A 14,246-nucleotide genomic window follows, 5' to 3' on the forward strand; every position below is an offset into this window, starting at 1 on the left:
GTAAGTTATAAGTCTCAAACTAATACTTGGTAACTCTTCACTCCTTAAATTCCATTGTAGGTGGTCTGCTTCTATGTAGGAGGTAGGAAAAAATTACTATCATACTAAGTAGAAAGCTGGAAAAACTACCAAGCTATAATTTTCAAACTGACTAGAAAGAGTTATCTTTCTAGATTAAACAAGCAGCTTGAAATCTAAGGCAAGATAAACCTCCTTAAGAAGAGATGGGGAGTGGAGTGAGTACTGGCAGGAGTCAGAAGAAATAGAATCTGCGTGCCAAGTGAGGATGTAAGAAGAATGTAGGCAAAGCTTTCAGGAGTTTAAGGAAGAATAATAAAGATTAGTGGAGTATAGAAACTGAGGAGAATAATTACAAGGCGTTCTAAATAATGGTAAAAATATCTGAATGCTGAAAGCAAAAAGCATATTATTATGGGTTCAGAGGTACATAAAAGTAAACATATAAGGCAATAGCATAAAATTGCAAATAAAAAAATGAAGAATACTCTTGAAAGCTTGCTTCTTTAGTATATTCTTAATATGACACAATGTTATTTGGATTTATAGTCTAATAATATTTCAAATATTGTAACCATTGAGTAATTGACAGTAAATCTAGTAGCTATGAATATAGTGTCAGCCGTGTTATAGATAGCATAAAATCACACAATATGTTAAATTACTCCTAAAGTAAGCACTTAGACAAAACTAAGAAAATAAAACTATACCAAGCAAACAGCAAGTATTGGGTTGTGGATTCAAATCTAGCCATATTAAGTATTATATCAAAAAGAAAAGGTACAAACTTAATAATCAAATATAAATATTCCCTAGTTGTGTCAAATAACCTCTAGCTTTAAGCTTCCCATAGAAAGAATAACTAAATATAAAGACATAGACAAAAGTAAAATTTAAGAAAAACATATTGAAAATATTATTTCACAGAGTATCACATTGATTATCTTAATATAAGATAAAATAAACTTTGGAACAGGGATATTATAAAGACTGAGGACACGTATTAGATAATAATTTAAAAACTCAAATCCTAAAATAAAATGGTTCTGAATGTTTCTCTAAAAACAGTGTCAAAAATTCATAAGCAAAAACTGATAGATGTTAAGAAAAGGAAAAATCTGTCATTTTAGTTAGAAATGACAACACTTCTCTCAATAATAAAGAAGATAGAAAATTAATAAGAAGTTCTTAAAGTTTACCTAACCACAATTTACTATCAGTATGAATAGAATACACTTTTGAAAAAGAAAAAAAGCATACACTATAGACAGTAGGTTTGTGTTCCCTACCTTCATAGTATAGAGCCTTAACCCTAAAATGTTATAATATTTGAAGAAGGGGGTCTTTGGGAGGTACAAGAATTTTAATGAGGTTGTGAAGTTGGATGGACTATGATGGAATTAATGTCCTGAAAAGAAGAGGGCACTAGAGATCTATACTTTCCTGGAAACACCTCAAGAAGTCGGCGTCTGTGAACCACAAAGAGGGACTTTATAAGACAATGAATCTGCAAACTCCTTGATCTTGGATTCCCAAACTTTGGCACTTTAGAGATCAACGTTTGATATTTAAACTACCCAGTCTATGATATTGCACTGCAATAGCTCAAGCTACATGCAATGGTACATGTACAACATTTACTAAAAGAAACCCAAACTCAACTTGTTTAAATCTTGGAGTCATGCAGAGTATTTGTTAAGAACATATCTAACTTTAGCTATTGTCAAATAACATAAACATTTCCTCAAAATGCAGAAATATTTTGAAATCACAAAGCATACTTATAAATAACATGTAAGTCCAAACAGAAGTGATAATAAAAATTATAAAACATTTTAATTAAATGGAAAATAAAAATGAAACATTAAATTTTTGACATGAGTAGAAAACACAGAGGAAAATATATAACATTAAATACTTACATTAGAAGACTTAAAACAATGATCTAATCTATCATGCGTAAATACTAATAAGAAATTAAGTTAAATCAATTGAGGAATAAATAAGGTAATAGAATTAAGAACCAAAGTCAGTGAAGGCAAACATAAACAAAGAAATGAAAGCAAATATTTTGAAAATATAAGACAAGTGGATAACCCCATCCAGATTCAACAAAAAGATAAAATACGCAAACCTAAAATAGAAAATAAACTCATTATCAATTCTGAAGATATTAAAAGAATAACAAAAAGTCATTAAAATAATTCCATGTCAATAATATGGGCCTTTTAGATATAATTAAAAATATTGAAATAAATAAAGTATCAAAGTCTATCCAAGATAGAAAAATAAGAATATTCCTAAAAATAAATGTATTGAATTTGTTGTAAAAAAAAAAAAAACCTCACTACAAACAAATAAGAAAGCAAAATGGATCTAGACGGTTTCTTTAGTAAATTCTTTCAAATATTTAAGAAACAAGTTATGCCAGGTGTTCCAGAAAGTACATGCCAAGGCACTCTTCAAGTTAATTTTGTGACTAGTATTTCTCTGATAGCAAAATCATTTTAGGACGCTATAGCAGTGTACTTTTTGTTGACAATAAATTTGCAAAGCCATACCTGTTTCAACATATAAGTAAGACCAACAAAATATTAGGACAACTTAAAGCAATAATATAAAAGAATATCATTGAACAACAAAAGTCTCAGGAATGCAAGTTTGATTGAACATTCTAAAACCAAACAGTAGTGTAATCAAGTGTCATAATTCATCATTTGGACAAAATTAATGAGAGAAAAAGTTGGCAAAACCCAGTGGCTATTCATCATACAAATTCTTGGCAAACAAGGAAGAAGGAGCTTTCTTCAGCCTAATAAAGGGCACCCAATAAAACAACAACGAACTCTAGGTAGCATCATTATGATAGATTGACTGTTCCACCCCAGACTGCAAGAAAATAACAATATCCATACTATTCTGGAGTCACATAATACAAGTCAGACTTTTAATTAAGGAAAAAAGGCATACAGATCAGAGAAGGATAAATAAAACTTGTTCTATTCATAGACAACATGATTTTCCTCACACATATTTTCAAAGATTTTATCAGTAGCTTGACATAAAAAAAAACTTGAGATTTCAAGTAATGAAAATAAAAAGTTTTAAAAGTTACAATCAGCAATTTCACTGCCCACAAACACAAAGTAATACCAAAGTACACACTTAATAAAAAATAGATAAAATCTGTAAAGTAGAAACTTCAAAATTCTCATGAAAAATTCAATTTATGAATGAATATAAGAATTGTTCATAGATTGGCAAATTTGATACTTTATATCTTTTTACTCTAGTCACAGGTCTGGGCATTATGCTAATCAAGATAGCTTTGCTACTTTCCCATATATCACTGAATTGTCTGTTCTGATTTCAAATCCAGCTCTTCATACTGCATTTTTAGTAAATCGTTTTTTAATTTTGTACCTTGAAAATGCTTATTAGTACATATTCTAAGTTTGCTAGTTGTTATTATTTTGCATTTTAGCCTGATTGTAAACACCCTATAGGCATAATTGAGTTTTCCTGCTTTATTTTTATTTTTTTCCCAGGTTTAAGTATTTAACACTCAATTGGTGTCCAATAAATCTTAGGAGAGCCACTAGTAACTTGAAACAGGCTTTTAGACACTAAGAAATTCATGACTAGGTTTTTGGAAACATTTCGATGGAACATTTATTCATCTGTCACCCTCATTTTTTTTTCCTCTTGGTATTGCAAACTGTAAATGTTTTTCTCCTATTAGCTTACATACTGAATGATATCCCTTTTGAGTTTCCTTTGCTGAAGCTTTTTCTCCAAATCTGTCATGATGCTGGCATTGTGCATTTTAATGCATAATAGAAAACCTGTGTGCATTGTGAACAGTGGCATAATGTATTCTTCAGGGTGATAAGTTATGTTTCATGTAATGACAGTTCCTCTCTCTGAATTTACTCTGTTCTCAGTAGATGTGTTTCAAATTAATAGAGCATTAGTCCCTAATCAAGAAAGTATTTAGAAATATATCTTTAATTAAAATGAGCTATGGGGAGGAATAAATAGTGTTACACTGTTTTGTTAATTTGACATAATACATTACTCATGTTTCTCAGTGCATTATTAAACATTAGAACGTTAGTATTTCTGTAAACTCAATATAAAAATAAAGGCAAATAGAAAGAAGCAGATTACTAGAATACACAAAAAAAGCATAAAATGACAGATGCTTGATGCAAACCAAATCATGAAATACACATTTGTTGGAGTTTAAAGCAATTATATAATCAAGCCATCCACTTGCTTATAAGTAATGGACGCGATGAGACATATGCATTGCCCTGGTTTATGGAGACTATGCTGTCTCTCTTTGTAGTGTTATCATATTTGCTATGTAGGATTTTACTTAAGTCAGCTTCAATGAAAAATAGTCCTTCTGTTTGTTTATTTGTTAAAATATATTCATCATATTTGTAGAGATTTAAAAGATGCATTTTATACTTTACATATGAAGTATAAATGCCCTTGTTCTCAACACAAGATTTTGTAGTTAATCCTGAAACATTAGCTAATGTATAGGTAAAATGAAAAATGGATAAGACCAACTCAAATCAGATACAGAAAACAAAAGGACTGAAGAACAATTGCCTTAGAGAGAAAATTGACCCAGCACATCCTACTTAAAAGTTCAGAGAAACAAACCCAGGATTAATAAGCAAAAAGTAACAACGAAAAAGAGACACATTTTACAGGTCTTGAAAAAAAAAAAAAAAACAAAACAGGAAATACCTGCACAAACCAAAAGAGGATTGTGACTGCAAAGAAATTATACCTCAGTTTATGATATGTAAGCGTTGTTTCCAAGGCATAGTGAAGATTCAAAGACAGAGAAAAATATCTGCTATATATAAAAAGTCAATTTTATACAAAGAAACATAGTATCTTATATCCAGCTCTCATTACAGAACCTAGTTTTAGCAAGTTTTACAAAGTTTTCACTGAATTAAAAAATAGCTAAAATTATGTCTATACTGCATATAGATAAGTGGATAAAACAGATATCCCAGTAAATATGTGGTTATACAAGAGTAATTCTAGAAAAGTGACATCTCATGCCTAGTTTAACTCTGTTTAATATGCTGGCTTTCTCCAAATGATCTCAAATAAAATTGTAGCTCAGACTGATAGAAGCTAAATATGCTTCAAATAGTATAAAATAATAGCTATGTATACTTTAGTAAATAAACTTTTCTCTTGCAACTCTATACGGATTAGCCATAAAACATAAACAATATTTACTCAATAAAAGTCTGTGACGATGAAATGATACAATGAAGATTGTTACTTATAGATCAGTGACTAGCACATATCAATCAAATAACTGACATTAAAAAAATTGAATACACTCGATTATATATCTTCATGTTATTTTTGAATATTTATTCCTAGAAATTGTTGTTGTAAATAATATCTACTTCAGTAATTTATTTTTAATGAATGATCACTCTGTAATGACAAAGATACAATCAACAGAAACAATTTCCTTGAGCGTTAGCACAAGATAGTCATGGCTTTAATAGAACAAACTTCAGATTTTCTAGGATCTCTATGCCTAAAAGTTACTATAATAATGTGGAAATTCAAGACAATCTATTGCACTATTGGATGCCAAAACAATCATAATGTTTCTATATTTAGATGGAAGTTGGAAAAATTTTGTAACACAGTTTCACACTTAATAACCAGAGTAAATCCTTGTGATTGAGTTTATATCTGTGCTTCTTTGCAAGACATAGCCCGATGTGAGTAGAAATAAATCATCTCTTTATGGAGGCTCAAAGAGAAGATAAGTGTGCAAAAGTAGTGATATTTGGAAACTATTTCAAAATCACAATCAATTTAATATAGCAGGAAATATGAATTTACTTAGAAAGTAGTCACTTCACTGAATTATGGGAACTCACATTTAGCTCAAGGTTTTTAGTTACTACCCAAAACTCTATCACACATTCCATATCCACCAACATTCTGCCATTAAGCTATTGTTGATATTTGATGTATAATCACATTACTTGCAATAAATTGGAGGAACTGAGCATCTTTTTAGTGTAGTAGTCTGGTTTACACAGGAAATGAGATCAAAGATTTGCACTAAGCATGTCAATATGCCTTCCACATCCTTTACACACACACACACACACACACACACACACACACACACACACACACACGTACTTACTTCAGTACATTTTAGGTATAATAGAATACAGTTAGTGTGAAGACTTTGCATTCTCAGATACTGAGAAAAATAAACAAAGTGAGACTACTCATGCTATTATAGTGAAATATTTGTCATTGCAAGAGAAATAGAAAATACTGAGAAATCAATTTTTTAAAAAGATATCGACTATCTTTCAATAGTTGGTATATATTTCTTTTAATGATAATGTACTCACAAGTCTAAATCTTTCAAAATTTACATATATGTGTGCCTTATTGTTTCAATACTGAGAACAAGTGTTAAGTGACTTAGCAAAGGCACATTTCCTCTGCACAGAGTACAAACAAAAGGCTAAATTCAGTGAGCAAGGTCATCATGCCTGCCTTGGTCACCTGAGAATGGCACCAAAATCTCTGGAAGTCCAGCAACAGGCTTTTTGTGAGACTAAGGGATCATGAACTAAAAAGTTTTCTTTGCTATAACAAAAGGACATTCTTTCTTTGTCTAATTTACTAGTACCACACTTCATTTCCCTTGAAAAATGTAAGCATGTAAGATTTCAATGTTGTGCCCTGGTCACCAGTTATTAATACTAAGAGCCCACAAGATGTCATCTCCTTACCAAATAGTCCTGTAAGTTATTTTCTCTTATATCCTTTGCCCCCTCCATTCTAAGAAAAAATTTCAATAGAAATTTTTAGAAAGTTTTATTTTTACATTAATATAAAATTTATATCACTTACTCTTAGGATAAATTGTCTCTAAAATATGTGCAGTAGCATGACACCATAAATAATAAAATAAACTCTAAAACATTATTTGCATGATGGATTATAAAATTATTAAAATTGTATAAGTATACAAAAAGAAAGTACTTCTACGTGTTTATTTATAAAACTGCCCTTTTCCAAGGATGTAAAAGAGCAGAAAAGGATATTGTTTTGTTTCTTTCATCAATATACTTAATGAAAACAATTAACTCAAACAAATAGCAAGCAAATAAGTCAAAGTTCATGGTAATATAGTTTCCTGCTAGGAGAAAAGAACTACAAACAAGTGCATACTCAGCACGGATGCTGACAGCATCATAGGAGCTGAGAAGCCAAAGTCAGCCAAAGTTGCAATAAATTGATAAATCCCAGGTTTCGCTAACATGAGAATGTAGAATTATTAGAGCTACAGAAACAAGGTACACTGTGCAACACTCAAAAGATCTCCAGAAAGCTCACCAAATGCTTATAAGAAACATTTGGATAAAACAAGTGTCCTGGCATAGCATCCCTGCTGGTACAGCCCTGGGGGGACAGGAATAGCAGCTGTGTGAATGTGTAAAGCCCTATCTAAATCCATCTGCCCTGTGGAATAAAAGCCTTAGCATGACTGGGGAAAGGCGCACAAAACACTGTCAAATATATGGCACTGATAAAGCCTATGGTAGGTGGTGGTTGAGAACAGTCCCATCAACAAAAATTCTCTATCAAGAGATGTGGCCTGAAGGGTGACATATTAGTAGATCCTGAGCGCAGACAACTAAAGTTCCAGAGAGGAAATGGGAAAAGCAAAATCAACCAACCTAACAAAGAACACAGGGGATAACTCACTTCAGAATCCCAGCCCAGTGCTTTGTAAATCCGGGCAACACTGAGTCAGTAAGAGAATACTTTTTCTTCTTCAAGACCTTTCAGATGCTAATGAACACTGTAAAAGAAATAAAAGCATCGTAGCTTGATGAAGAGACAGAAATGAGATAACAATGCAAAATAAAAATTAAGTACAGGGTATGGTGCAGACATTGATAAAATTTTTTGGTAAAATTTTACAATAAAAATATAAATAAAAAATAAAAATTAGGTGGAAAAATGCAACATCTATGGTGTATTAAGAGTAGATGAAATATTAATATAGCTCAAGACATAGTTGAATCACTGACAATATTAACCCAAAATACTCAGTAAAGGCCCAGCAGGAAAATATGCTGCTCATTTTCAGGTATGAATTTCTTTACTTTATTCTCTAATGTCCCATAGAGCAACATGAGTTAATGTCTAATGCTTCCTGCTATGTACTGTATAATGCCAATATTACGATGTTCTAAAATAGAAACATGATAGAGAAAGAGAATAAATCAGTGGTTGCCAGGATCTGGATTGGAGGAGTTGAATACAAAGAAATATGGCATATTTTGAAATGTATTCAGTGTATTATTAACTTTATAACATACATTTAATGTCAAAATTTGGTTAATTGAACATTAAAAAGGATTTATTTTCACATTTGCAAATCATACCATAAGCCAAGGGAAATAAATTAATCATAAGCTTCATCATAAAAAATGATTCATGATAGACTTAATACAATTGAAAAATGAAAATATTACATATACATGAAAGTTTTCAATCGATTTTGATGTCTAAATGTCAGTATGTGGTGTATTAAATGTAGAGTCTTAGAAACTAATGTATATTGAGACTGCATTCTATTTGTAGAATCACAAAAAACATTAGCCTATTCAAACTCCATACCAAATTAAAAAAAAAAAAAAACTAGACAACTCCTGTGTGTGTGTGTGTGTGTGTGTGTGTGTGTGTGTGTGTGTATCTCAAGGCTTACCCTTTGTACAACATACATTAAGATAACTGTGTAGTTAACTTGGTGAATCTACTGCTTCACATTGACTATTTTGAATAAATTTGAAGAAATTCAACTCATTTGTATGCATTGTCACTAGAGATAAAAATATAACTCATCCATCTCCCAGTGGACTGTTGAACTGAGAGAATTAAGCAGTGAAAAATATTTTCTCACTGTTAATATTACCACAGCTTTGTGGAAATTACCTACAGAAACATGGAATTTTATTTCAAGAAGTTGTGATGACAAGTTATCCAGTAGTAAAATACTTCATGACCAATGACAGGTAGGGTTCACTAAGTAAATTGAGTGGTACTCAATAGTATTGAGTTAAATAATATGTAAGAGTCATTTTCCAGAATCTAGGAGTGTGGAGGAGGAGTGTCATTAAAAATACCAAAGACATAGGGTTCTAGGAAGATGTAAATTAGGAGATCTCAAGAATCTTTCTTCCCATTTAGAAAATAGTTGCATGATCAGAACCTATTTAAAATCACTATGTTAGGACCTTGGAAACTGCTGAGGTCTTGCAACTTCCAGGAGAAAACCTGCATGAAAGACTGTAAGTTATTTTGAATGAATCCAGCTCTTCTCCTAGTTGTCGCTACTCATGTCCCATCTCTGACTATGTGGGAGGGAAATGTGCACATGTTTCTGGAGCACATTACAATCAGCTTAAAGGAGCGTTGGTAAATGCTTAAGTCTGGAAGATGAACTTCTCCTAAAGGTCCCCAGCTTGATGCCACTAGAGAACGGGGCAATTTTGAGAGAAGGAGGAGAGATGTTTCCACCTTGAGAGCATGACCACAAAAAACATTAAGGAATCTATGGTTGCCCTTATTGCTTTTACTTCTCCTCCATAAAGGGAAGAGCTTTGATCCACCATACAATACCAGAATTATATCTTGCTTTATTACCGGTCCAAACCCAAGAACATCAATTACCACAGACTGAAAATCTAAACCTGTAAGTCAAAATAAAGCTTCTGATATATAAATTGATTACATTAGATATTTTCATATTGTGAAAGAAATTTGACTAACACAATAGACCCTTCAAGCTACCACAGTTAATCCACTATATTCCAAGGTTCTGGGAGAAAGGCTGGGCCAAAGGTAGGGTGTGTCCTGAGGGCCCAGCAGATGTCCTGAGTCTGGCATCCGCTGGGCATGGGCCAAGGTTCCAGGGCAGTGTAGCATTCCTCATTGCTGACTGAAGTCTCACAGAAAGTGGGCAGCTGCTCAGGCTAAGGTTCGAGGGCAGCATGCATTCTCCAGGCCCAGGGGGGTCACACAGGAAGCTTGCAGCAGCCTGGGCCAAGGTCCCAGGCCGGTGTTGTGTTCCTCAGTGCCATCTGGAGTTGCGCCTATTTCTGGGTTTTAAGTGATATTTCAAAGCTTCCTTGGTGCTCTGGGAATCACCTGGCCCACTTTTGGCCCCCGGGAAGACTGCTGGCAACTGCTTGCCACGTGGAGCTCACTATTTATGGGCCAGTTGGGCCTGTGGGGACTCCGTGTGTCCTCTGGTGATTTCAGACACAAGGTGTGGTCTTACTGCCTGGGAGCCAAGTTCTAAGGCTTTCCGGTGCACTGGGATTCAACTTTTGCATAGTCAGGGCCCGAGACTGGATTTCAGGCCCTGCTTGCTGCTTGGAGTTCATTGGGCATGGCCCGTTTAGGTCTGCCAGTACCTCCTGTGGTTATTAGGGTGATTTCAGACACAGGGCATGGTGTTAACTACCTGGGAGCAAAGTTCTAAGTTTTCCCCTGAGCGGAATTCAACCTATGCAAAGTCACTGAACCATATTTATAGTATGATCATAGATACAGTATATATGAGATATTCAGCCTTAGAAAGAAGGCGATTCTGGTCTATGTTTCAGCCTGGATAAAACTTGAGGAAATTGTGCTCAGTGAAGTAAGCACATCATAAAAAGGCATACACTGTATTATTTCTTTTATAAGAAGTAGTTAAGAGTAGTCAGAGTCATAGAGACAACAGGATGGTGACTGCTAAGCAAAGGGATGGGTAGGGACATTGGGGAGCTGTTGTTTAATGGACATAGACTTCCAGCTTTATAAGATGAAAAGAATTCTGCAGGTGGACAGTGCTGGTAGTTAACCCAATATTGGAAGTATATTCAATACCACTGGACTGCATGTTTAAAGTTAACCAAGACATTAAATTCTATATCAATTTTATCCCAAGAAAAATGGAATGAAGGATGAAAATATAAATACTTTTTCCTTAGTTATAGGCTCTCTCTCAACCTACCACAGTCTTTTTTATTTTCTATTCATTTTTCTGCTTCCTCTGTCTAGGGAATACTCACCTGCTGATCTCAGACCTCTGCAACTGTACAAGGGCTCCATCTTTAGTCCTCACCTGTTCTTTTAGTCAGAGAAACATCTAAGGAATTAGTTTTTCCTTACCATGGCTTGCACTTCCAAACTTTAGAAGTGGAGCAGTTCCCAAAAGACTGCAAGCTCCAGCCAGCTACCTGATTTGAGAATGAGCAAGAGTCACCAGTGCCCTGTACTCTTAACCCAGGGTGGGAATGATCGCCTGCATGCCCAGCTCTGAGACCTGGGGAGAGAAAAGGGATGTAGTCTCTCACATTGCTGATTTTACAGATTTCCTTTCTCCAATCATGGAGTGTCTGGTCAACTGGTCTTTAATACACAGAACACTATCTATTGAAATATTTAAACATGCACAAATTCATCTACTTAGAAACTTCTACAAATGATTTTGATATTCAGCCACATTTGATGCCAGTTGTTATGCTTATGAATTTAGGGAGTAAGAGGCAAGTATAAGAATGAGATTGCCAACGGTCTGAGTTCTCATATAACACCAAAGTTGTATCAAAAGTGAGGATTTTTTCTTTTTATTTAGGAGCAGAATTTATACTACATGAGCCATTTTTTTTAAAAAAAATTGAATATTTTATTCCTGTTAGAAGAGACTAAGAATTAGAAGGAATGTCTAAGTGAATAATTTAAGATTTGGTATTACAAGAATTTCCTAGAGATGAAGTTAGACACAAATTTTTGAGAAACAAAGTCATCTCCTAAGAATAGACAAAAACTATCAAACTTTTAGAACATAACTTGGAATAAAATAGCTATGCTTACTTGAATTATTCTAAAAATTTACATATTATTGTATCTGTATGAAAACAGATTACTTTCAATGTAATCAAAGAAGGAAAACTGAATTTTCCCCACACTCTTGTATAATTATTGAAGCATCATTATCTCTAGAAGATTAAACAGCTTTGTAATTTAAGAGAAAAACTACTTTAAAATGTTCAAACGATTTTAACAAAGAAAATAATTCCTCAAGCTTTTAAGCTTATTTAAAAGAAGATCATAATTGTCATCACCTGTTGAAGAAATACCAAGGTACTTGTAAACAGCCAAGCAGCAGTTGATAGCAGTTTTACACCAATTCATCCTTCACATAGCTCTCGAAGACCTGTATCGAAACAAATGAAGTGATCTCATCATCACTCTGCTATAAATATTTTAGTGACTTTCTATTGTCAACAAAAACATCAATTCTTTAACGTTATCAAAAGTAGTTTAAAATTTTAGTATTTCTCTTCCTACTATCTCATTATGTTTTTAATTAATGAAAAGATAAAACAAAATTTCAAAATGAAATAATAGAATAACATTCATTAATACACTGGTATTGTCATCTTCAAAAGTAGTTACTCAGAGTAGAAGATATAGGGATATAAAAAATTCTCTAAACAATATTAACATGAATCTCTCTTTTCAATGAAATAACAGGAACTAGCAGTATAATTATTTGTACTTTTTTGCTTTTCCCTTCCTTCCTTTCCTCTTTCCTTCTCCCGTGTCCCTCTTCCTTTTTGAACAATTTCTTCTCATTTCAAAATATCTATTGAACATTTTAGTCCTTATTTTACTCTTTCAGTTTCTCACACCAAGGAGGTAACATGATGCTTACATACGTGAGTTTATTTCACTTATGAGTATGGTGCCAAATATCATTCATTCATTTTCCTTTTTTTTTTTTTTTTTTTTTTGCGAGTGTAATTGTTTTTCTCTTCTGGTTCTTTTTAATTTTTTTTAGAGTTTATTAGTACATGTTTGGAGTACATAGGGATTGTGCTCATCAGGACGAGCCAGGACTTGTCCGGAACACATCTTAATGCTTTTTTCTTCCCCTGCCCATTTACTCCTTGCCTCTTCCATTTATCCTAACCCTTACTGCCTTCCCTTTGCAAAATATGATCATCTACTCAGACAAGAGCAAAAAGTGAGGGAAAAAAATGAAAATGAAGACAACATGGAACAGGTTTAGAAGAGCTATCTCAGAGTTTGTTTTTATTAAGAGACCAGAGAGAGAGAGAGAAGAGAAAATACAAAAGTATGCACACAAATAGAAGATAGAGAATGTTCAGAAAATTAGCTGGAAATTAGAGTTTGCCTGTTAATCATTCTTTGGTTAAAAAAAAATCTTTATGATTTAAACAGTGGAGAGGAAGAAATGGAAATACTTTTTTAGTGATCTTAAAAGTGGGGCACAGTAAATACAGAAAATAATGACCATAATTTGAGCAGCTGCTATTTATTTACTTATCAAAAATTTACTGAGAATATACAAATCAAGATTTTCCATCCCAGGCTTTGTGACTAAAACTGTGACCAAAATAGATGAGTTAATCTTGAATCTTGCTCTCATAGAGCCGCATTCAAATGGTCAAACAGTAGCGCTGGCTACACAGTATAAATTTATGAAAAGCTCCAAGAACTGAAACCATAATTTGCTTCAATAATACTTTGCAGCTGGCAAATGGAGAAGAAGAGGCAAGGGTGATTCTGAAGGATTTAGTGAGAAGCACAGGTCAGAGATGAGAAATCATGGAAAGAGTGTGAGTTTTATTTAAAGTTCAGTGCTGGTTCACTGGGAAGACAAATGAAACCTGAATGTAAGAAGTTGAGAGACTGGGGTCAAGATGAGGGTGAGGACTGAATATTTTCTAGTTATAATATTCAGTTACAAATGATTCAAATTTGTGATTTTAAGCAAGCTAAGCATAACAAAAATACATAATGCATAAGGCAAGATGCCAGTATTCATAGAGCAGTAATATTGCAGCTAAATGAAAATTATTAACTCCAGTTGTCCTCTTGATTATGCTTGCGCAGTTTCAATTGACTTCCTCACATATGAGGAACTGTGAGATTTTATCCTGCGTTTTTGGCTCAGATTTTACTGATCACACAAACGCTGAAGTGCAAGTCCAAAAAATTAGACAACGTGAAGTCTTGTTTTAGAGTTTTGCTCTATTTAAGTTTATATGGTATTTGAAACGATGGTTTGTTGATGAACACAATGAAAAGTAGCTTGATAATATAACAAA

General features: G+C 33.3%; 1 long non-coding RNA gene across 1 annotated transcript in view; it reads right to left on the reverse strand.

Moving 5' to 3' along the window:
- Positions 1-12,231: 12,231 nt before the first annotated feature.
- Positions 12,232-14,246, reverse strand: part of LOC134470563 (uncharacterized) — a 95,662-nt gene continuing 93,647 nt past the window's right edge. Inside the window, exon 3 of the long non-coding RNA XR_010039507.1 lies at positions 12,232-12,325. This is a non-coding gene — a long non-coding RNA (uncharacterized LOC134470563). The remainder of the gene's footprint in view (positions 12,326-14,246) is intronic.

This window comes from Cavia porcellus, unplaced genomic scaffold (genome assembly GCF_034190915.1).
Source record: "Cavia porcellus strain 051 isolate PalLab524CR breed Dunkin Hartley unplaced genomic scaffold, mCavPor4.1 scaffold_15, whole genome shotgun sequence".
Classification (NCBI taxonomy): domain Eukaryota; kingdom Metazoa; phylum Chordata; class Mammalia; order Rodentia; family Caviidae; genus Cavia; species Cavia porcellus.